At 44.6% G+C, this 24,609-nt stretch overlaps 1 protein-coding gene across 7 annotated transcripts in view; it reads left to right on the forward strand.

The window, feature by feature from the left end:
* POMGNT2 (protein O-linked mannose N-acetylglucosaminyltransferase 2 (beta 1,4-)) overlaps positions 1-24,609 on the forward strand; it is a 56,966-nt gene that overhangs the window by 29,230 nt on the left and 3,127 nt on the right. The window contains exons 3-4 of one of the 7 annotated variants that reach the window (XM_034760867.1): positions 7,444-7,549; positions 21,319-21,428. The exons of 2 other annotated variants lie outside the window; for them this stretch is intronic. The gene's annotated coding sequence lies outside the window, so the exon portion shown is untranslated. Of the gene's footprint in view, positions 1-7,443; positions 7,550-14,087; positions 14,274-14,347; positions 14,369-21,318; positions 21,429-24,609 lie in introns of those variants that run through there. 4 more of the 7 variants (XM_034760869.1, XM_034760868.1, XM_034760871.1 and 1 more) reach the window with 4 other exon arrangements.

Raw genomic sequence — 24,609 nt, forward strand, 5'->3', positions numbered from 1 at the left:
GGATGTCTGGGGATGGGATCCGGAGCGTCCGTTTGCCTCTTTGGTCTTCTGGTAGCCTTGCCTCAGCTCCTTGATTTTCACGCGGCACTGCGTTACATCCCGGCTGTATCCTCTCTCTGCCATGTCTTTAGAGATCTTCTCATAGATCTTTGCATTCCGTCTTTTGGATCGCAGCTCGGAAAGCACGGACTCATCGCCCCACACAGCGATGAGATCCAAGACTTCCCGATCAGTCCATGCTGGGGCCCTCTTTCTATTCTGAGATTGCACTGCCATCAGTGCTGGAGAGCTCTGCATCGTTGCCAGTGCTGCTGAGCTCGCCACGATGTCCAGACAGGAAATGAGATTCAAACTGGCCAGACAGGAAAAGGAATTCAAATTCAAATTTTCCCGGGGCTTTTCCTGTGTGGCAGTTCAGAACATCCGAGCTCTTACTGCTGTCCAGAGCGTCAACAGAGTGGTGCACTGTGGGATAGCTCCTGGAGCTATTAGCGTCGATTTCCATCCACACCTAGCCTAATTCGACATGGCCATGTCGAATTTAGCGCTACTCCCCTCGTCGGGGAGGAGTACAGAAGTCGAATTAAAGAGACCTCTATGTCGAACTAAATACCTTCGCGGTGTGGACGGGTGCAGGGTTAATTCGATGTAACGGCGCTAACTTCGACATAAACGCCTAGTGTAGACCAGGCCAGAGATTAAAGACTGGAGGGAGAAAAGTTCCTTTGAAGAAAAAATAATTTTTTATTATTTTTAGAGGAGAAAATTTTGCTGGCTCAAATTTTTTTCTCAGCAAATCTCGTGGTCCAAGCGTGCCTCCTTCCCCCCCCGCCCCCCGCCAAGCCTGGGTTCACTGGAACTTCCCCCCTCCCCCTCCCATGAGACTCAGGTTGCTGGAACCCTGCCCTGCCCCGCAAGAGGCTATTGCTGTTTGCTGCAACCCTGCTTGCCAGCAGTCCCCTCCTATGTGAGCTCTTCCCTCCCGCCCACAAGGGGCTGGCATCTCCACTTGCCCCTCCCCACAAATTCCTCCACACCACACCCCCTTTCTTTTTACAAAAGTGGGCATTTGTTCTGTTTGCTCTTGCCAACTGATCAAATGGGCAAGGACAAATGGGACCAATGCCCACTTTTGCCAAAAAAGTTGGGACAGGGCTTAAAAACGGGACTGTCCCAGCCAAAACGGGATATATGGTCAAAGGGACTGTCCCAGCCAAAATGGGATATATGGTCACCGTATTCATAGGGGATGTTTTTGAGGGTTACTCCTGCGCACCATATTTTAAAATTCTGCAAATGTTATTTGTCAACTAAATGTGGAGGCTCCATCATGGCGTTGGGGAGCTCCGGCCACTGGCCGCACATAGGTGGGAGATCATTGTGCAGCTCCCCTCCCCCCACCTCCCTCGGACGTGGACTCAACAGTGAGGCTGCACCCGAGCCTGAAACAGCGCAAGGATTGGGCCTGCCCCAGAAACACCCCAGGGCCCTGCTCCTCCGTGCCAGGTACACCAGGTGTTGGGAGGCAGGCTCAGCAAGGCAGGATCCAAGTGTGGAGGGGCTTGGTGTGGGTTGAGAGGGTTCTGTGTGGGGCAATCTGGGTATAGGTGGCTCAGTGGTGAATCCAGATGTAGGGAGGATCTGGATGCACAGGGACATGTTGGGAGGTTCTGGGTGCAACAGTAATGGGACTCTGCAGGGGGGTGTCCAAGTGAAGGTGGTTGGAGCTCGGGGGGGAGGGAGTGTTGGGTGTGGGGGAGGTCCAGATGCCAGGGGAGTGGGGGCTCAGTAGGGTGGAGATCTGGTTGGGGCTCGGTAGGGTGGGGATCTGGGTGTGGGTGGCTCGTCAGGGTGGTCCAGCTGCAGGAGGAGTGGGGCTCGCCAGAGGGGTTTCTGGGTGCAGGGGGACTTGAGGCTCGACGTGAAGATCTGGTATGAGGGGGTCTGGATGCACATGGGTTGGCTGGATGGGGGAGCAGCTCCCTGTACAGTTGAGGAGTGATGGGTGCAGGAAGCGTAGGGAGGGGGGAGTTTGTAGAGCTTCCTACCACCGGGGAAGAAATCTGTGGGTGGGTCTGACCCAGCCCCGGATGCCATGCAAGGGAAGAGGAAGTTCCGTCCTTCCCAGCCCAGCTGGGACTAGCAGCTGAGCCCAGCGCAGGGTAGGAGCCGCCAGCCGGGTCTTCCCCAATCCTGCCCCACAGTGATTTACCTCTCTGCTGGCTGCCTTAGGCACCTGAAACATACTGCTGGGGAGGGGTGCATGATTGCTGTTGTGGCTTCCCTTTGCTTCCCCGTCAGAAAGTCATTTTTTATTCTGCGCATGCACAGTGGTGCAGAATTTCCCCGGAAGTAAAGGGTGGAGCTCCACTACACTGATCCACCACTTATATCACCTAAAGCAGCTCCTAGGGTGCTGTAACTGAGGTCAGGGCCATGCTGGCACAGGATCAGGGAACTGTTACTGGCTCCCTGATTGCATCCTCCTCACCCGCTGTATTCAGAGGAGCTTGGGCACAGGAGCGTGGAGCCAATGATCGTTTTTTATAAGGATATATCTAGTTTTGCGTATTCTTCACCTAGTCATATCCTCTGACGACATAATCCTTTACTGATATTTTTTAAAAAGGCCCCTTTGTGAAGTGGCCTACTCCTAGAGATGAGTTTCCCAGACAGTACTGGAGAGCTCTAGGGCCTGCTTGTCCTCCATTGTAATAACTATCCACATTGCAAAATCTTTATATTTGGGGTGTTTCTGTGGTAAGTCTTATAAATACCATTCTCAAACGTGGATTCCATAGGTGTTATCACTTAAAAACATCAATTTAAATATTTTAGAGCTGATTCTGCAACCTGTACACTGACTAACACTTACTTATGTGAAAAAACCCTTAACTTTGATGGGACGGTAGATAGGAGTACGTTCTACTTAGCATAAGGGCTGCAGAATTGGGCACTTAGGCCCTGATTGATTTAAGCTCTTAAACCCACGTTTTGTTTTAAGCTATCGATCTTCCTCTGGGTTTTGTGCTGCTGCCCATCACTTGTAACATTGGATCACCTTCTGTGTAGAACGGCATTTGCAGAGTCTCTCGTGGACTTTTTGGAGTCTCTGGCTCTTTTCTGTTTTGGGGCTCTAGAAATAGGGTTACCATTCGTCCGGATTCTGCTGGACATGTCCAGCTTTTTTGAGTTAAAAATAGCGTCCGGGGGGAATTTGTAAATGTCCGGATTTCTCCCCCATGCAGAGCGCGCGCAGCTGACAGGGCAGCCGGCCGGATCGTGCCACTTGCACGGGGTTCTAGAGCGCCTCCTCCGCTTCCCCCTCCTCTCCCCTGCAACTTGAGATTACTCCCCTCCTCTCTCTCCCTCCCCCGCCTTACATTCACAGATCGCCGGCCGGCCGTTCGCAGCAGGCCTCCGGCAGTCTGGAGCTCCTTCCCTTGCTCCCCAGCGCGCTGCTCTGTAGCACTCTGTTCTGAGCAGCACGTAAGGGGGTCAGGGGGTCGGAGAAGGGGCAGGGAGGTTCTGGAGGGGGCAGTCAAGAGACAGGGAGCAGGGTTGGATGGGTTGGGAGTTTGCGGGGGGGTGTCTGGGGGTTGGGGGTATAAGGTTTTGGGCAGGTAGGGGGTGGAGTCCTAGGGGGGCAGTTAGGAGCAGGGGTCCCAGGAGGGGGCAGTCAGGGGACAGGGAGCAGGGGACGAGAGTTCTGGGGGGGGCTGTCAGGGGGTGGGGAGTGGTTGAATGGGGCGTGGAAATCCCTGACTGTCTGGGGGTGTGAGTGTGGATAAGGGTTGGGGCAGTCAGGGGACAGGTAGGGGGTAGGGTCCTAGGGGGCTAGTTAGGATGGGGGGGAAGGTCTCAGGAGGGGGCAGTCAGGGGACAAGGAGCAGGGAGGCTTAGGTAGGGGGTGGAGTCCTGGGGGGTAGTTAGGGGCAGGGGTCCCAGGAGGGGGTGGTCAGGGGACAAGGAGTGGGGGGGGAAGGGTTGGGGGTTCTGAGGGGGCGGGAAGTGGGAGGGAGTGGAAATGGCAGGGGTGGGGCTAGGGCAGGATGGGGGCAGGACTAGGGCGGGGCTCCTTCCGTCCTCTTTTTTGATTGATGAAATATGGTAACCCTATCTAGAAAGGTCTGCTTGGTTTTGGAGGAAGGGGGTTCTTTGTCTTTGAGAGGGAGAGGTTGATGCTATGGATGACTTTCTGGTTATGGTGAAAAAGCTTTATCCAAAAGGAAGGCTTGCAGCATTTCCTTTCCTAAAGGTCTCAGCCTCGGGATGCCAATCTCAGTTCCATTTTAACTGCAAACCATTCTACAGAACAGTCACGGATGAGGCTTTCCATGCGTGGGAAAATGTTGGCTGTGGATTGCTTGCCACTCTCTCTGTGTGTTTGCTAGTTGCTCCTGCCAGATCTTTGCTTTGACACTCATCCTTAAGCCCACCTCTGCAACATCTGTGTGATATGCACCAGTGTGATGTCCCAGATGATAGTAAGAAGGCTGCCTAAAGGCACGTGGTGGAATAGCCCTCTTGCCTGATACACCCTGTCTCTGGGTAAGTATATTGATACTTGCCATCATTGCCAATTAAAAACTGACTGCAAACTGGTTGTCAATTGTAGTGGCAACAAGTAAGAGTTCAAAGTCTGTGCAGAGTGAAAAATGAGCAGGAATGTCATGGCTTAAAAAACTGGGCACTAAACTGCAATGGCTATTTTAGAGTTCTCCAGCACTCACCCAAGGGTGAGTCCTAGGTCTCTTCTGAAGCTGAGTCTTCCACAGAACAGTCTGTGTCCCAGATTGCATTCTGCAGCATTTCCAATGCAGGGAGATGTCCACTTTGAAAAATATATTAATTTGTTTACTTGAGGTAAATCAGATTCGGCCCAGAAATCTTGCTAATGTGACTGGCAGTGTTTCCTCCTGCATCTTTCACAGTGGGAGGGAGGGAGACGAGGGAGAACCAAAACCTAAATAAAATAAAAGCTACATTAGGATCAATTTTCTTCATAATTTCCTTTTGTGCTCTGCTGAGACGTTGGAAAGGAACACCTGGGGAAAAGATCTGAACCTACAGCACATGCCTTCAACACACCTCCACATAACTGCCCTTCGTTACAGAGAGACACCGGCTGTCGTTCCTGAGTGGTTAGGCAGTCATTTATTCAGCACTAATACTGTTGCGTGAAAGCCTTCGTATTGCAGAAGAATGAGAATTTTTTGTTTTTTAATTCTTTCAGTCCTGATGATGCTGGTCCCTTTTCGATGGTTTGTTCTTGTCCCTGCTCCTTGCATCTGACTTTTTTGTTCTTTGCTTCTGAGGCTATTACTCATGTTCATGCAGAGAGCTGAGAGTTAATAGGAAATGAAGGCTGCAACTGTTCTCCCCGTCCTCTATCCGATACAGTGCATAAATGAGGCTACATCATACCTTGGGTCCCGGGATAGTAACAGTCCTCCATATACAAATATAGTTCTGTGCCATGATGTCTACAAGTAAATCTGGAGAGCAAGTTGCAGTGAAGACCCGTGCCTGCCAATAATGGAGGGGCAGAGTGAGGGCAGCCAGTTTCAGCAGTGTTACTGAGCATGCTAAATTCAAGCCCAGCAGCAAATCTGGGGAGGAGGGGAATATGTGACCCCGCATCCTTCTCCTCCCACCCCCATGTCACCTCTGGCAAGTTGGTTTATATATTTTATTTCTTTAGACTTTTATAAAAGGCACCAATTAATCATCTTGCGGTGCACAAAACTTAAGAGCCATCTTTTCCTTTCTTAATTACAAAATTTGGCATGAGGGCTCACAAAGTTGAGCCCCTATTTAGGAAAGCACTTGAACACCTACTTAACTTTGGACATGTACCTAAGTGCCAGTGACATCAGTGGGACTTAAGCACATATTTAATACTTAAAGTTAAGCACATGCTTAAGTGCTTTCCTGAATCAGGGCCGTAGTGATGGGGTTTTTATTTTAGTATATTTCTCATATGGGCACCCAGATACAATGATAATGGGCCTAGTATATCCTGTGTCACTTTGTAAAATACATTTGCTTTATTCTGTGCCCGACCTCTAACTTGTGGGATTTATTCTTTGTAGACATGTTCCCTGTTAATATAGGGCCAGATTGTGCCCACTGAAAGAGGTGCATGGAGAAGTCCTCCACTTGTGGCTGCCAAACCCCCTGCGTGGAAAGAGGGTTGACTACCACCACAATCCCACCCTTCAGAGGGCACACCGTGATGCTCAGGGCCTGCCAAGGAAAGGGTAAAGTTTGGGTGGGCCAGGGCAGGATGGAGCTGGTATGGGAAGACACATATTGTTCCCTCTTTGACCCCATGGAAATTGTCCAGCTGGTGTCTGTGCCCCAGGGGCACCCAGGGTAAAGTAAGGTAATAGGGGTCCCTGCTAGCGTGCCTCCACTGGAGAAGAGGAGTCGGGGGTGCTAGAGCCGCTGTGGAGGTACAGGATCTGAGCACAGATGGGCTTGGCCTCCTGTGAATCCCTGGGCTCTGCCAAGTTTGGGTATGGATTTTCCACAGGGAACAACCCCATCCCGCTCCTGCAAGGATGATGCAGGGGAATTTCCTCACGGAGTTTCCCTTGTAAAAGGTCCCCTCCCACAGCTCTTACTCCAGGCTGGGACAGTCTGGGCCATACACTTTATTTATTTATTTATTTATTTATTTATTTATTTTAAACGCTGTCTTTTCTCTAAGATCACAAGCAATCTGTTTCTGTCCTTAAAGAGTTTCCTTTTTTAATTTGGTGCATTTATTTTAACTTCGCCCAGGCTAGAAATTCTGTACGTGTGCCGGGACCTAACTCTGCTGCATCCCACTCCAGGCGGAACGCTCTGACCATTCTGCAAGGCTTTAATAATGGGTCAGCCATCTGACACATGGAGCCATTGTATTTAAATGAAATACATTGTAGGGCTGACTTGCCTCTGCATTTAGTAACATGGTTATTCTCGTAGGACTGTGTCCTGTGCATTAGCAAATCAACTCTGGAGAGGTTGGGAGGTACGCTACAACACCTACAATAATACTATTGATGTTCTGACATCAGTTTAATCTGCTTAAGGTAATATTTGCCCATGGCTTTGTGAGTTTCTTTTGTGCTCTGATCCACAGCCTCTAATTACAAATTGAATAAATAAAACAAGAAACCTTTAAAAATGGTTTCCCTTGTTGCTCTGCCTCAATGAATAAGCATAGGTCTGATCACCATTCCTTGCAAGTTTCTGGCTGTCCAGGGTGTGAAAGGGTTCTTGCTGACTATTGAAGTGTAATTCTTGCTTATGACACCTAGTGCATTCAGAACGGCATTGTACAAGTAATTCAATGTATTCATCACGCTTCTCACCATTGTGTGGAGCAGTTCACAGTGAAGTTGAGAAATAGGATTCATATTGCTTTCTTCTTTCCCCCGTCAATGGCAGCAGGACCCCTCAGAGCAACGTTTGAAACCGAAAATGCCTGGCCTGCAGCCCTGTGGTGGTGTTGCTCTGCTGGTCTCTCTGATGCCTCTGTAATCAGATAAGAGCCAAGGTAGGAATTGTTCTTTTCCACATGGTACATCGAACCCCACAGCAGTTATGTGCTGAGCAGAGTATTTTAAGGAAATGTCTGAAACGGTTCCTATAGCCTATTTGGTCCTTCGACCCAAACCCTGAGTTAATTCTTTTTAACGGTACAGATATTTTGTGGCCAAACATAAGGGCTCAAATTCTCTGCTGCTTTCCACCTTGCATAATGGACCTGTGCAAAAGGAGCATAATGCCACCAAACCAGGAGAGTAGCGTATTACACTCATGCTGCACAAGTGTCAATGGTCACACAAGGGGCAAGGCTGTCAGACCCAGATTTTTTTAAATGTTGTACTAATACCATATGGATGGCAGTTTATGGTGACTTCATCTCTATAAGAGATTGGCTAGCAGAGAGAGCAGTTAGTAATATACGGCCAGGAGCCCCTTTCCAGTTCATAAAGGAATTAAAACACATCTCTGATACAGTACAGTCAGTCTTTGTTTTTACATGGCCTGAAATGACAGACTGTCATTGACAGTGTCTGTTGTGATGCTGTGCTAGTCACCTGCAAGTATTTTTCATGGAGCGACTTAACAGAAGCATACTCCTGGTTTGCTTGGAAATACTATTTTTGATTGGGCTTTCCAAACATTGCTGCTGCCACCACTGCCTCCTCCTGAAAGCTATTTCCACACTTTTCAAAATGTTTGAAGTACTAGGACTTTGTTTTGTGGGTTTTGTTTTGTTTTGTTTTTAGGGGGAGTGGGAAAGCATGTAGTCTCTGAACATAATGGAAAACAGAAGCTTAGTGAGAAGCCAGATGCTAAAAACAATCTAGTTATAATCTTGCTGGGAAACAGAGACATGTTATAATTTGTACTAAGACTATTATGGTCCACTTATAAGAGAATGCATAAGCCAGTGAAGACAGTAGAATGCTCCCCATTCCGCCTCAGATATTCACATTTATAGGAGAGTCGTCTTTTTCTTTTTTTTTTTTTGCTTGAACTGCCTTATTTTCATGATCCTATGCTAGATTTCATCTTTGCACTTGCTGTGATATCCTTTCCATATAGTGTCATTAGGGATATATATGTATTTTAATATCCTGAGAATGACTCTTAATGAGGCTTTACCTTTTCCAGAACCTCTTCCAGCTAGTGCAGTCTTCTTCTGTACTACTTCCTTGGTGATGCTGTAGGGATCTCATTCACCCCCCCCACCCCCTAGTTGCAGAGTGTTTTGGGGCATGTGCTGGAGGAGAGATTGTGTTTCTCACCATCTTCCAGGTTGTAACAAGCGATTAAGCCTCCCTGTCACTTCAGTCTTCGGCACATTTAAGATGTACTCTCTGTCTGCTGGCTCCAGCATCTCGGTTGGTCCATGGGGCCAAATTCAGCCTTGATGTATGCAGTGACTTTGTGAGAGTTACCTGGGAGAATTCCTTATGTGTCGCTTGGCGGATAAGGCACCGGACTTCGATTCAGATGTGGGTTCTGGTCCTGGCTTGGTGTGGCCTGGGCAGGTTTATTTCACTTCTCTGTGCTTCAGTTTCCTCATCTGCAAAATGGGAGCATGTTCTTTTTGTGATGTCATACAAATGGAGGCCTAACGTTGGAACTGATGTCTCAGAACTGACCAAGTGAACCTTTTTCTATCCCCGTGTGTCTGTTATGTCTACTTCCTTTACTGCCATGCCAGTTTTTATTACTGTTAGCTGTGCATGGCCTCTGCAGCTATGGAAGAGTGAGCTGGATCCTGTCCTGCCTTGGGTGTTAGCCAAATAGTCTGTTAAATACTTGCTGCAAAATTGTTACTACCGGTGATGAAATGTGGACCAGAACGAACACAGCCTGACTTTCTGATCCCAGGTTCAGTTAGAAGCACAAATGCAAAAACCATCTCTCAACTTGTAAAATGAGCAAACATGATTTGGAAACTACTGAGAGAATAAATGTGAAACCCCTCTGTGTCACTTTTCTCACCATGGCCCCAATCTTGCAATATATTGTAGGTAAGTGGACTGCTGCTTCTGTATGGAGCCCCACTGAAATCTGTGGGACTCTTTGTCGGTGTAGCAGTCCTTCTGCATGCAACTAATGGTAGGACCAGAGCCAGTGTCACACTTCAGTAAAATCAATGCAACTCCGAGCAGGGTGAGGAGAGAAATTTAAAATGTGAAAAATTTAGATAGCTAGTATACTCCTCCTCAGCAGATGTGTTATGTAATATAGATAGAGATCACAAAGCGTGTGCATATTTACATGGGCGTGTGTGTATGTAGGCGACTATGTGTGTGTGTTTGTGTGAATAAACATATCAGTCTAAAATAAATATGTATAATATAAGTATTTATATTTTAGCTGTTTTAGCCAGTGTGCTCCCTTACCATGCACTCGTTTGAGGGCCATTTGGAGAAGGTGATCGAAGTGGAATTTTTCATTTGAAGTCTCTTTGGAGAAAATACTATTCCCCCATCAAAATACTTTCCCCTGTGGAATCTTTAGTTTGTGGTTGAAAGCTCGGCCCTGTTGAAGTCAATGTGAGTTTTGCAGTTAACTTCTATGAAACTAGGTTTTCATCCTAGATGTCTGGAGCCCTGGTTTTAGTACACCAAGTACCATTGTCGCCCTGTCTGAAACCTGACATTTTGTCAACAAGACAAGGAATCTTCTAGAGAGGGATGGTGGGTGAGGTAATATCTTCTATTGGACCAACTTCTGCTGGTGAGAGAGACCAGCTTTGGAGCTTACACAGAGCTCTTCTTGGTCCAATAAAATATATTACTTCACCCACCTTGTCTCTCTAATATCCAGGGACCAACGTGGCTTCAACAAAACTGCATACAATGAAGCTTCTAGTAGTTTGACATGGTTTTTTGTGTGTGCTCCCTTTTTAAACGGAGAATTGCTTTTCATTTTAAAACACTGCAGGAAGAACAGTTTCTTCTGGAGTGTGCTTCTAGGTCTATAAATAATAAATGTTGTAATTGGGAGTGACGCAGGTTCTCCTGCAATATCTATGTACAAGGCAAAGATTCCATAAACAACACTGTTTCCTTGCTGGTTGCCCTCCCTTGGCCTAAAGAAGGCTATTCAAACCTCTCTGCCAGTCTATTTATGTGGTAGCACTTTTGGGGGATTCCAAAACGTTAATTGTTTTCTTTACGTGGTGCTGTGTTTAAAGGTTGAAACTTTACAATGTGAATTAAATATTTATTGATCTCTTAATGAGGTTTGGCTAGCATTCTCCTGGCTCAGGGCTGGTGTGCAGCGGGCAGCTTAGTTGACTGCAGTCTGCGGCTGCAACAGTTTGTGTTTTGTATCACACTAATAACAGATAAATAGTTACTATTACCGGGGCTTTAAAATCAAATTTTATGTTTAATTAAGTTACCAAGGCCCCGATGCTGGGTGGACCCCTTGTGTCCATGCGGAGCCCCATTCACTTCAGTGGGACGCTACCGATATATTTACATAGCTGCTGGGAGGTGTGATTCCTAGTGCAGACTGACTTGTGCTAGCTCAGCTCAAGCTAGTGCACTAAAAAGAGCAGAGTGGACACTGCAGCACAAGGAGCGGCTTGGGGTAGCTGCCCGAGCCCAAGCTAGGGTTGCCAGTTCTGATTGGCTGTATTCCTGGAGGTTTTTCTCCATGACATAACCTTTCATTAGAGGTTCATCTTTAATTCCTGGAGACTCCAGGACAATCCTGGAAGGTTGGCAACCCTAGTCCAAGCCCGCCTAACCCTTTTGGTCCAAGCTCTGGTGGCTAGCCCAAGCTGCTGCCAGTGCTGCAGTATCCACACTGCTGTTTTAGCGCACTAGCTTGAGCTGAGCTAGCATGAATCTGTTTACCCCTGCTGGGAATTATACCTCCCCGCTGCAGTGTAGATGTACCCTACAGCACAAGGATCTGTCTACACGCAGCCCATGGCAGGGTGAGGGTCACACTGTCATACAGTTTCTGGCTCCAATCCAGTGATGTCCTTTAGCTTGTGCTCCATTTTAAGCATATGAGTTGACTTCATTGGGACTGCGTGCTTAAAATTAAGCTTGTGCTGAAGTGCTTTACTGGATCAAGGTTCTCGTTGTAGGCCTTTAACCTTGGGGTTACATCTTAAAGGGACATTGAGTTTGACAAATGCCAAAATTCCATTAAATTATGGGTTATTTTCCCCTGTGTTGGGAGGACATTGAAAATCTAGATACCGTAATAATATTTATGTATTTTTTGGAGGCACAACAATCTTGATGGTTCTCCTATGAGTATTCTTGCTGTGCATGCATCTTAAGTAGATGCATTACTTTACAACGTGCCATGTGAACCAACCTCCTCTTGACACAATAAGCCACACCTCTTTAAATCCCTAGAAACACCTCCATTGTTGTAAAGGGATGTTTTTATTGGTAAATAAAGACCAGTTTGTTTTTCCAAACAAAGTCAATTATCATAAAAAGCAAACATTAGCTAAGATGAAGGGCCTAGTGGTGCAGTCTTTGGAAACCAAAGTTCCCATTGAAATAATTAAGGGGCTGATCTGAAGACCTCTACAGTCAGTGAAAAGACTCCCATTGACTTCAGTGTGGTTTAGATTGGGCCTTGAAAGTCTTGCGTGTGCAAGGACTGTAGAATTGTGGATCATGTTGACTCCAGTAGCAGCAGGCCTGAGATAGATACAGCTGTTTCCATGTGTAGTTAAAACTTTGAAGCTCAGAATGGGCAGACCAGAAGCTCCTATCCTGACCCACAACACACTGCCCTACTACCCCTGGCCCCTGCATTGCCAACATACAGTGAGGTGAGTTAAGGACAGAAGGATGACTCTGGGCAGTCTTTCTGTTGTTTGCAAGATCCTTTTTGCTTGTTCTGTATGGGAATGCTAAGGCAGAAATGCAGTGCTCTAAGCAGCGCATCAGAAACCATACGTTTTAATCCTGTGCTTCTAATGGAAATAACCTATCTTTTTGGTCCTCTTGTCATCAGACTTACTTTGAAGGTCTTGATTTGTTAAGATCCTTTGTCAGTTTTACAGAATATTTAGGTTGGTTGGTGTGGTGTTTTTTCCCCTCTTGCATATTTGGTTTTTATTTGTCTTTTAATATTACAAAAATTCACTCTCAACTCCTCCATATTAGAAACAAACTCAGGTCTTAATCCTGCGAATACTTCCGCATGTAACTTTACAAATACGAGTAGTCTCTTTAAGTTGGATTGGATGTGTAGTAGTAGTATGTACATACATATGGGTTTACAGGATCAAGATCCAAATCAGTACATGATGCTAGAATTGGCCAAATAGCTAATGGGTCCAACTGGTATAAATCCAAAGTCTGAAATTACAGTATGAGCCAGTGTATATGTAGCATAAATCCATTTAGCCTTCTCTCTAATGATTTATAGTATGAGTCGAAAAAGAACTGTAGAGATGCTAGCTTGACTGCTCTGGGCTGCTCTTTCTACACATTTCAAAAAGGGCTCTAGGTAGCATACAGCTACCATTCATAGCTGAGAGTTTTTCAGACGAATGCCCCTTACACAAAATGTGAATAATTAAGGTATGTGGATGGGGCTTTGTACTTTCTCCTTTGAGCAGCTAGGATAATTATTGCCAGGAGCAAGAGAAACCCTGCATCTTGTCTGAGGGCAACCATTTTTATTGTGTGTGTGATTTACTATTGGGGCTTTACTATTGGGAGTAATCTCAGTCATTCCATTGGTTGCTGTGAGACTACTCTAAGTCATAAGCATTTTGTTCAGTGGTGTTTGCAGAATTGGGCTCTTGGGCCTGGATCTGAATTCAGGATCAGGGACTTGACAAATCAAAACTGAGCACAAATCTTCTAAACTAGTCTGCTGGACTCAGAAAGTGGGGGATTGAGTTCTGCAGTCGGATGCTAGGAAAATCACTCTGAGCTTGCACCCACCCAGTGGACTGAGAAGCAATTGCGCCTATCTAACTTGGACCCAGTTTAGTATTTTCATTTTAAATACAGTTTAATTTTGTGACTTTCGTATCCACAAAAACTCTTTTCACAGTAAGAAATAACTTATTTAAAAACATGATCCCCTATATTCTGAAGGTGTATGCTTGCAGCATGTTCTATACTGAGCCAATTCGCTGACCGTCATAGCTAGCAAAGCTCTTACAAGTTGCAGAGGGAATTGCCAAAAGGCATTTACAGTAGCTTTCTCCTTTTCTGGTGATTGGCATTCTTTCTGCCCTCCTTCCTCACCCCTCATCGCTTTTGTTTCTTTGTGTGGAGCCTTTATTTATTTATTTACCTAAAAGCAAGCTCTGTTTAAAAAAAAAAACAACAACAGAAAAACAGCTTTCTGTCTGTCTCCTAGACATGCTCAGATGTGTAAAACAGCACCATTGTATTTGTTTCAGTGTGGCTGCCCTTTGGGGAATTTGCAGGAATACTGCAGCAAATCATCCTGCATGCAAGGCTGACCTCTGGGAGGCTAACAAATTGAGGTGAGCCAGCTGGAGCGATAGGACACTGCTGATAGACAGAGCATGCTCAGAGTCAGAGCTGGGGGAGAAAGGTAGCTCAGTCTGCAGATGGTGCACTGGTTACTGCTCTGATAGATTTTTGTTTTTTGGTTTGTTTTTTGTTTTTTTTGGGGGGGGGGGGATTGGAGAGAGGGTTTCCCTGCAAGAAATAGATTTAAGATTTTTCTTTTTCTTGTGAAAGAGAGAGGCAGTGGATAATGTTTCCTTTTATATAGCAGGTCAGGTATGTATGCATGTGCTGAAATCCTAATCTGTTAGGGATAGTTTTTTGCAAGGATTAAGGAGGTTGCAGATGCTCTGAATTAATGTACTGCTTTGGTGAGTGTTAATTGTAATCATTCTCTGTTAGCTGTCGAGCTCACATACGGCTCTGACTTCAATTTTGGAGGTTGCTCTGTTTGCCCACCTTTTTATAGTGCACTTCTTTGGTGTTTTAATGTGTGTATCAGACCACTGTTCCAATTAATTTGTCTGAATTTTTCCTCCGTGGTTGTGTGGGTGATCAGTATTTAATTTATAATCCCAGCCTTCATGCATTTTGTTGTTGTTTTTTTTTGTTTGAGTATTTTAGAACAAATGATTTGTGGGGAGGAAATCCTGTTTCTGATATAGACTGAATTCTAAGGCTTCTTAAAAAAAATTCTCCACTGGACAGTTTTACTGTCTCTACAGCACATGTCATTGTATAGCCTGTCAACCTAGAAGGCTTTTTCATGTTCTTATTGGCTGTGCTGGGCTGCTAATATTTTAGGCTCCTGCTTAGAATTTCTAGCACATAGAAACTGTTCCAGACACCAGGCTAAATGGGAAACCTGAATTGCTCATACTAATGGTTATAAAGACAATTTTGTACTATCCCTTTAAATTTCTATCCAGACAGTACCCAAGCTGTTTCTTTTATGAGGAGGAGGAAGAATATAGAAACAAATGGCTACTAAAACCCAGAGTCACTGAGATTCATATTGCTCGAGTGCATTTTGGGATCAACACTTTCTGGATATTCATATTAGTTTTGCAGGATTAGTAAATTCTTTTTTTCCCTTGGAGTTATTTTTTAACTTATTTATAATTGTCTATCAGATCTCTTATTCGTGGTTTTCCTAACATGTATTTTTATTGTTAATGAAGACTTGTTGCTTACAAAAAAAAAAAAGGGAAAGATCCTGCAGCTTTTTTCTGATTGATTAGCATCATTGGCTCCAATATAGCCTGATGCATGTGAGAGGAGCCATTGATTTCAGTGGGATTACTCATGTGAGTAAAGGTTAACAGGTGTGAACAGCTTCCTTCAGCTCTCCTCCATCAACTAAAGTTTTTTGGGTTGGTGAGTCTTCAAGTGCTATAGCTCCCAGCCATGTACCCAGAGAGGCATTGTCAACTCTCCTGACAGTAGTTTTACTTAAAGCCCCAGCTGCTGAAGTCATGTGGTTACATGACAATCTCAGCTTTTTATTGTTAGTGAAAGTTTCCAGACTTCCTGATTGTGGAGAAAAGCTTTAAAACGGGACCCCTAAAAGCTCGTAAATCAGAACGCAAATAAAAAGACTTAATTTATTATTTATTTAAAATTTCTTAATTTTTAACTCCATTGCCTGATTATTTTTTTTTCCCAGACCCTGACTTTTTCAATACTTGGGGTTGGCAATACTGCATTTTTGACCCTTTTAGAGGTCAGCCATTTTGATAGAAGAGAACAGTATGAATAAATGTTATTTCAGTGGAATACAGTACCTTGAAAGTTGCTATCCAGCTCTGAATTACTATGTAAGAAATTGATTACGTGAGGGAATTTTTTTTTCCAAAGGCACAACTGGTAGTTAGGTGCATGGGCCAATGGGCATTAGTCACCTAACTGCTATATGTGTCTTTGAGAAAAATCTTTCCCCCTTGTAGCATACTTTATTTTCCTTTTCATAGTGAAGGTGTATTTGAAATGGAGAGCATTTAACAAAAGGAAATGTTATATGGAGAACCTACCTTCTTGTTTGCCATCTCCTATAGGCAGGGGTCGGCAACCTTTCAGAAGTGGTGTGCCAAGTCTTCATTTATTCACTCTATTTTAAGGTTTCGCGTGCCAGTAATACATTAACGGGTTTAGAAGGTCTCTTTCTAGAAGTCTATAATATGTAACTAAACTATTGTTGTATGTAAAGTAAATAAGGTTTTTAAAATGTTTAAGAAGCTTAATTTAAAATTAAATTAAAATGCAGAGCCCCCCGGACCGGTGGCCAGGACCCGGGCAGTGTGAGTGCCACTGAAAATCAGCTCGTGTGCCGCCTTTGGTATGTGTGCCATAGGTTGCCTACCCCTGTCCTATAGAGCGAGGTTTTTGATTTAGATTAAGCCTTAGAATAAAAATAAACCTGTTTTGTTTATGAATGTCAGTAGATACTGAGGTTTCAAAAAAAATATTTTAAACATTTTTGATCTTATAGTTTTCTGTTATAGCCCTATTTTTAAAATCCCGTTTGAGAATTGAAACTTCAGGTGTTCTGCTTTATATATTTCTCTTCTAAGGCAGACTTGATTAATGGTATTTGCTACTTCAACTACATGGCTTAGTCCCTTCATGATTTTGTAGTATGTTTTCTTTTTAAAAAATCAGCACATCTGTAGTTTCCTGTTTTTTAGTAAGAAATTTACTTACAAAATATATCAGTTACTTAATATACAGCACTTTCATTGGATGACTCAATGGTTTATGAACATTACTTATTTAAATCCCATTATGATCAATTATTTTCTGTTCATAAGATGATGAAACTGAGGCACAGAGGATTTGTGACTTGTGCATGGTCACACAGGAAGTCAGTGGCAGGGCTAGGAATGAAACAACTCTTCACTCTGTCCTGTTTTCTCACCAGCCCTTCCAGATAGTTCCCTTGTGACCATAAAGGAAGCAGGAATTTACAACGTTGTCTGTGTGTATAGAATCTCTTCTACTGGAGAAGGGAGAGGGACAAGAAGGCTTGTGAAGTCTACCAGGGACTTTGCTATGCAGATTGAATGTACCTGGGAAGTACTTAGGCTGTGTCTACACTACGCACCTTTTAGCAACACAGCTGTGCCGCTATAGCCATGCTGTTAAAAGGCGCACAGTGTAGTTGCTGTTGGAGCGGTGGTAACTTTGTCCGCCGGAGAGCACACCTGCCCACAAAGCGCTGTTCACAACGGCGCTTTTCGTCAGCAAAACTCTTGTGGTTCGGGGGGGTGGGGGTTGTTGTGTTTTTTTTTTTTTTTTTTTTTTATACCCCGAACAACAGAAGTTTTGCTGACGAAAGTCCAGTGTAGACAAAACTTGAGATACCACAATGATGAGAGCTATCAAAGATCCTTAGATGCAAACGGTAAATTGCCATTACTTGTATCCTGGAGAAAATCACTCTTAGAAACGTTATTCCCTCTTGATAAATATCATTTTCCCCTAATCAGTCCCTCATAGAGATTATCTTGTTTTTCTGTAGATCCTGTAAGAGTGGTTTGGAGGAGGGCTTTTGCATTTTTTTTTTTTTTTTGTTAATTCTGAGATTTTTTCCCCTCTAACTTCCTTCCTAGATTATAATGAAAATGGAAAATATTTAAAAATACACAGTCAGTTACATTAGTAATTTTGAACTAATGTGGCTGAGAACCTGTGAGAGGGGAATTTAATTTTCTGTTAAGCTTTAGGTGTTGAGGACGGTAATAACACTTATGTCGTGTTTCACTAAATATCACTATTCCCACTGTTAACAGTTGCATGACTGAACCTCTTGATTCCCAGTCATGTGCCTTGTCACTGGACCATATTGCCCTCCTGCCATACATTTCTGGCAGGCCAGAGGGCAAAAGTCTTCCCCTCTTGTCTGGTGGTAGGGATGGGGTGGTATATATGTATACATACAGGCCCTGGTCTTACGGACTCTTGTGCTTTTGCTTCATTCCATGCTTGTGAGCAGCCCCACTGAAATCAAACGGTTCTTGGGACCCTCTTCTGGCTTTGAAGTCTCAGTGCTGCCTTTTCCTTCTGTTCAACTTAAAGAGCTGGACACAGAGCTCCCCCTCCATTGCAGGCTAGTGGTTACTGACCATTTTACATACTGTAAAACATTATCTTAAAATTCGCAGTTTCCAAATTAAGACCCGTCTGCAAACAGGTATGCACATGACTAACTTCACTGATGGGAGTAGGCCCTGATCCTGCAAAGGGACCCGCTCAAGTGAAACCTTATTTCATCTAATTTATCTCATTCACAGTAATGGAACTGTGTGCAGGTGGGTCCCTCTACAGAAGTATGTCAAGAGTCCTGATCCCGCTAGCCCTCTATGTGTGGAGTTCCTACTCAGTGTCTGCATTGGGAATGTTCATGTGGAGGGCTTGTAACAGAATCGGATCCTGAGTCTGATTCCTAATTCCCTCCTCCTCCACCAAATAAACCCTCAAAGAAAAGGGAGAGTCAGATACTGCAGAAACAATCCAACATCAGGTTTTACAAAGTTGAATAGCAGTGCAGATGTTTGTTTCCCAAACTTTCAAGTGAAAACAATTTTTTTTTTTTTAATCGCCATCATCCACTGCAAGCCTAGAATCTATTCCCACTACATACTGCCCATCCCTCTGGGGCGTGGGTGGGAGTTGATCACAATTTTAAAATATCAACTTTTAAATAACCCCAGATCATCTTCTTTGGCCTGACTATATAGGATCCCTCATTTCTTTCCTACCATCCTGATCTCCATCAGACATTTTTTCTCTTTCCTCTATCCCACCTGTACATGAGGTCCTGAGAAAAATCTTCTGTCTTCTTCTTTTGCCTCTGTCTGTGCCATACTCCTCAGTCAAGCCTCCTGTCTCTTCCCTTGACTTTTCCAATATTGATCCAGTCTGAGGATGGTTGGAGGGCAAGGCTGCTGCCTCCACCACTTGGCACTACAGTCTCCTGGCCACTTGGGACTCTATCTGTTCCTCCTCATTTCCTCTTCACCTTGCTCTGCAGAGAGATGTGGAAAACGGGGTTGTGTCAGGAGGAGAAATCAGGAGTTTGTGGAAAGGCGTCTCAGATGCCATGGTCAGAGCCTGACTAGCTATTGGCAGTGCCTCCTGCTACCATTCCATCCCTGCTGGTAGGCAAGGTGAAGAACTTTCCTCTCTCCTGGTGGCCTGCTAGGGTCATAGAAAGGGAGGCTGGGGAGCTGGGAAAAAAGGTCCAGATTGCAATGGGAGTTAAGCACCTAAATACCTTAGAGGATCTGGGCTAAAGAGGCAGACATGTTTATCTGCATTGTTTGCAATCCAAACATTGGCGCATTCTGCTAATGTCTGAGAACCAGAGTGATTGACTTGCAAACTGTGGTGATACTGTTGAATCTACTTTTTTTTTTTTTAATTGTCCAAGCTGAGTGAAATGCAAGAAAAAATAATAAAAACATGGCAGAAAAAAACTGCTCTTTAAAAGTCTTTCAATTGTAATAATCTGTGGATGTTATGAATAAGATCTTTTAAAAAATATATTAATTTTGACAAGCGTGTTCCCCTTTAATAACTAGTTTCGGCTAACTCTCTTATTGAAGCAGACATCAAAGTGTTCCTCAACAAGGCAGCACCTACTGTAAGCAGGCAGGCTTCATGCAGGAATATATGGTGTTCTGAAATAAGCACCAATTAACAGAGAAAACTTAGTTACTGTATCAAATCTTATATAATGGTAATGAAAATCCTGCAAGATACTCTAATTGCAGTGTAGACATACCCAAGCATCTGCTTTTGGCCTGTGTCAGGTAACCCAGGCTGATGGGGCTTGGGCTATGGGGCTGGAGTGTAGATGTTCCCGCTCAGGCTGGAACCTGGGCTCTGGGACCCTGCGATGGGGGAGGGTCCCAGAGCCTAGATTCCAGCTTGAGCCCAAATGCGCACACCATAATTAAACAGCCCCGTAGCCTGAGCCCTGCATTCCCAAGTCATCTGATACTGGCCAGACGCAGGTGTTTAATTGCAGTGTAGACAGAGCCTCTAAGTCTATGAAACATGCTCTTTCTGAGCAGACGGGAGCTGCTGAAGGGTTTACCTGCTTATCAGTTATAAATATTAACTAAAAAGTGATAGTTGAACTGAGGTTTTTTGAGGATAGGGAGCCATGAACACTAGTTAGCCCACTTGCTAAAGGATGGAAAGGGGAAGCTGCTGGCAGCCCACCTTCCCTTAGGTGCCTCCTCATTGGCCATTTTAATTAAAATTAAAGCAACCAAAGACAAGCTGGCGCTTCCTCAAGACTGTGCTCTTCTTCTTCCAATCTCTGTCCACCCATCTTTCCTACTGGAAACTAGAGAGGCCCCTCCAATTTCCTAATCCTCCTGGTGCTGAGTGTGCTGTGTGTCTCAGCTCCATGCCTCGGAGCTTTTTTCCTGCTTTCTCCCACTTCCTTTGCACCCAGACCTCCCCATCTCTGCCATCACACTGCCAGGTGTCAGCTGCCACCAGCCATCATCAAGCTTCCTGCCAGGGCAGTCTGGTGGTCGTGATTCTCTCTCTTTCACTCCTCTCCACTAACCTGTCTGTGTCAGGAATCCTCAAGGGAGCCTCCTTTGTGGCACCATAGCCCTTTTACAAGTGTTCCTTCTGGCGAGGCTCCAATCTGTGTGCTGTCGTTCCTTCCAGACATTTCAAAGCACTGTACAAATGTTGGTCAATCCTCGCAGCATCCTTGTGACTGAGATGCACATTTCTGTAGAGCAGGGATTCTCAAACTGCGGGTCACGACCCCTCAGGAGGTCATGAGGTAGTTACATAGGGGCTGTCAGCCCCGAGGCCCTGTTAAATTTAAATTACCCCCTCCCCATTTTTAATTTATAAGGGGTGTGTGTGGCACACTTAGAAGCTTGGTGTGAAAGGGGTTGCCAATACAAAAAGTTTAAGAACCACTCCTATAGATTGAGGGCATGGCACTGAAAGTTGCCATGGTGGGTGGGTGGATGGGGTTGTGGGGGAAGCAGTTCTGAACCACTATGCTCCCATTTCCCCCCCGAGGTTGAAGAGCTGTTTGAAGAACTGAGGGGATGAGTGGCATTGAACAATATGTCTGGCCTGCCTATATAGCGCTTTTCACGTGCAAAGTGCTTGCAGATATTAAACGTTCCTCCCAACACACCTGTGATGGAGAAATGCAGAATAATTCTCATGTCGCAGGAAGGGACATGGAGGCCTAGAGGCTAAGTAACTAAAGTTATTTCCATGATGAAGGCTGTCTGTCTTACATGGAAGCTTTTAACAATTTCAAAATTCCTCATGGCAGGTATCCACATCAGAAAACCCCCATGGCAACTGAGAGAGGCTGAGAAGCCAGTGAATTTGGAGACTGGCTGGCTGGTCCTCTTTCCCCTGGATGTGGTTCATCCTGACTGGGTAAAGGCACCTAAATGAAACAGCATGGGGCAGCTTGCACTACCATGGTTTGTGTTGCATCTTTCTGTGAATGAGCAAAAGACTTCAGTCTTTAGGGCTGTCCATCCAGCATCTCCCCTAGCGCTGTGTTCACTGACTGTGTAAGAGAAAAGAAATGAAAGGTACAGTCCTGCAGAAAATGAGTAAACATTCCAGAAAAATCCTAAAATTGCAGAATCCACAATTCAGTTGTGCCAGTAACTTTTCTCTTTCCTCCCTAAATCCTGCGCCTGCCCAGTTTTTCTCTTTTCACCTCCAGCAAAAGCAGCCTTCAGCCAAACAGCATAAACCAGGATTTATGCATTTCTAGGCAGCTAGGAACAAGTATGATGATGGATTCCTTCAGCAATGCTGGCTTTTAACATCCATCTCTGAAACTTGGATGGCTAAAGAAAACACACTTGCCTCAGCTAAGTGCAAAGAAATGAAAGATCTGTTGTAGGAAGGGGAGGAAGGAAATCAGTTTACAGAGGATGTTAAAAAGCGGAGTTATTTACTACAGTAGTTGTACAGGCACTAATGCAACAATGTGTAAAATGACAGATGTTAACCTGTGTATTTGAGAGAGATCTATCAGGCCCACTTTTCAGAAATGAAGTTAGAAACCAATCTAAACTAGTTCTTATGCTGTCCCTTGAGGGCTGGTAGGATAAAGAAATATTAGAATAGACTTTTTCTCTAAGGAGGACTGCATGGCTCCCAGAGTGTTTTGGTGAGAGACACAACCTTCCATGTTGGGGTTTCCAGTTGAGATCTAGATGAGTTTAGGAGTGTTTGAAGATTGATACCTCAGGTGACTCTTTGACGTTTTTTTCATGTTAGAGTAAAATAAGTTAAAGGCCTGATTTATTTGTCAGAGGTGCTGAGTGCTAGCAGCTCCTGTTGACTTCAGGAGAAGTTTTGGACACTTAGTGGTTCTGAAAAACAGATGTTAAGTTTTGTGCTGCCCTCGGATTGACCCTTATTTTAAGCATTTTAAATTCTTCAGAGCTAAAGGCCTTCTTTCAGATCTGCCTTTTATATACTGAGTAGCATGCTTTGAAGGAGGTCACTTGGACTCCATCTTCTTCTTTGTTGGATTGATATTGCTACTTAAAACAATTTCCATCGTGTACTGGAGTTATAGCTAAAAAGACGGGCTGTTTACACAGTCTAATACTATTGCTAGATTATTTACAAAAATAGGAAAGTAGAAAAAAGAAAAGTGAAACATGCTTTGGAAACAATATACCCAGCACTGAAATAGAAATGTAGATCAACAAAATAAATTTAGATCGACCTGCAAGTGTAAGATCTTAGCCCTTGGATTATTCCCTCCCCCCAAAACTGAGTGGCCTTTTCTACATTTACAGGTCAGCACCAGTGCAGCTACACCAATTGATGGCTATTAATGGTGGAGCCTGGGCTGTTCTGGGCATAAACAAGGCCTTGGTCAAAGTTTCAATGGTGCCGCCATTGGTGACTCGTGAAATCAAATGTATCTTTCTTTGCCTTTTGCTTTTTGGCACTTACTGAGCTAGATACTCATTCAGCCTACTTGCCAGAGGAGATGGACTTCATCTCTGTTCCCAGCAAAGGCTGATACCAAACTGAATCTGCAGTTTGGATCCCCAAAGATCACCTCTACAATCTGCCTCCTTAACCATGAGCTTAGACTACCTATAACTTTCAAATTCCTCCGTGTGTGTGTACGCATGTGCCTGTGTGTACACACGTGTGTAAAAATATATATACAAAGTCTGCCTATTATATTATTCTGAGTATGCTGTCAACCTGCCATGCAATTCTTTCCACAGTTCAACAGTATAGAAATAGCAAAGCCAATGTACGTCTGGCTTAGAATGCAAAGGGATCAATACTAATTCATTGGACTTACCTAAGCATGTGTGAGTTTAAACTTACAGCAAAATCAGTTTAAACTACTCCCTACAAATAAAATTAGAAATGGTTTGGTCAGACATAGACCAATCAGAAATTGTCCTTCCAATAATTCCCCCTGAGTCTTGGCTACAATTTATTTGCAATCTGATTAACAATGAATTTGACACATACTGAAAATTGGAGCTCAGGAATGCTGCAGAGGAATTGGTGCATAAATTGAAGTTCTAAAGAATATAATGTAATTGATGCGCAAACATAAACCAATAACAAACCTAAATGAAAGGAGGCTGATGCCCTCTCAAATGGAAATTGCCAAGACCTCTGCCATTGGAAAAAGGGAACACTGCACCAGCACATAGAGATGAATCTAGGGTCAGATTTTCAAAAGTGTGCCGATTTCAATGGGAACAGAGCTAGGCTAATGCTGAATGCCTTTGAAAACGTCACACTTGGGGGGGAAATGCCTGGAATATGGGTTTTTGTTTTTTTTTAGACATATCAAAGGTTCGCTGTATTGGTGTGAGTCCGCTGCACCCTTTCTGGACAAGGGTGTGTTCATTGTAGTACAGCTGTGACCCTTCAAACAAAGAGCCAAACTCTCTCCTCTACAGATATTTAGGAGTAGGCAACTCAGACCCATCGATCCTGGGCTTCAGCCAAGAGACACAGTGTAATTTGGAAGTGTGGAGCCCCATCCCTCCTTCTGGGCTGGCTGTGCTCTGGGTCAGTGTTATGCTGTCATGAGGTAGAGCAGTCTCAAGGTGGCACTAAATTACTCAGGCTGTCAATAGCCCCAAGCCCCGGCACACTTCCTATGACGGAAGCTGGGAGGGGAATGGAGTAGGAGCCGCCACTCTGTGTTGCTGGAGGATCCCCTGGCAATTGACTTGTGGTCGGGATTCGTTACTATTTGACTGCTCTGTGTTGGTGGCCTGGCACAATGTGGGCACAGCATAGCTGAGGATCCAGGCCATTGTTTCCATTCACTCTGTTTCCTGTTTATTTGTTCGGATGAAGTTGGCCCGCGTTGTTGTTTACTAACGGATCCATGAGCTGTGTGACTCTCCAGAGGTTCTTTGCATCTACACACCCACCCTGCTAACCCTTCTCTTCCAATATCAGCATGATTCTTGCACCAACGGTGGCTGTTGCGCCTTCTTTCCCACCCCGTTCATGCCATGAAGTAGCAATCACGTAGGGAGGGGTAACAGATAATGATGCATGAGGCAACATTAAAGTCTGGCCAGATAGCCTCATGGGA

The sequence above is a fragment of the Trachemys scripta genome, chromosome 2 (genome assembly GCF_013100865.1).
Source record: "Trachemys scripta elegans isolate TJP31775 chromosome 2, CAS_Tse_1.0, whole genome shotgun sequence".
Taxonomy (NCBI): Eukaryota; Metazoa; Chordata; order Testudines; family Emydidae; genus Trachemys; species Trachemys scripta.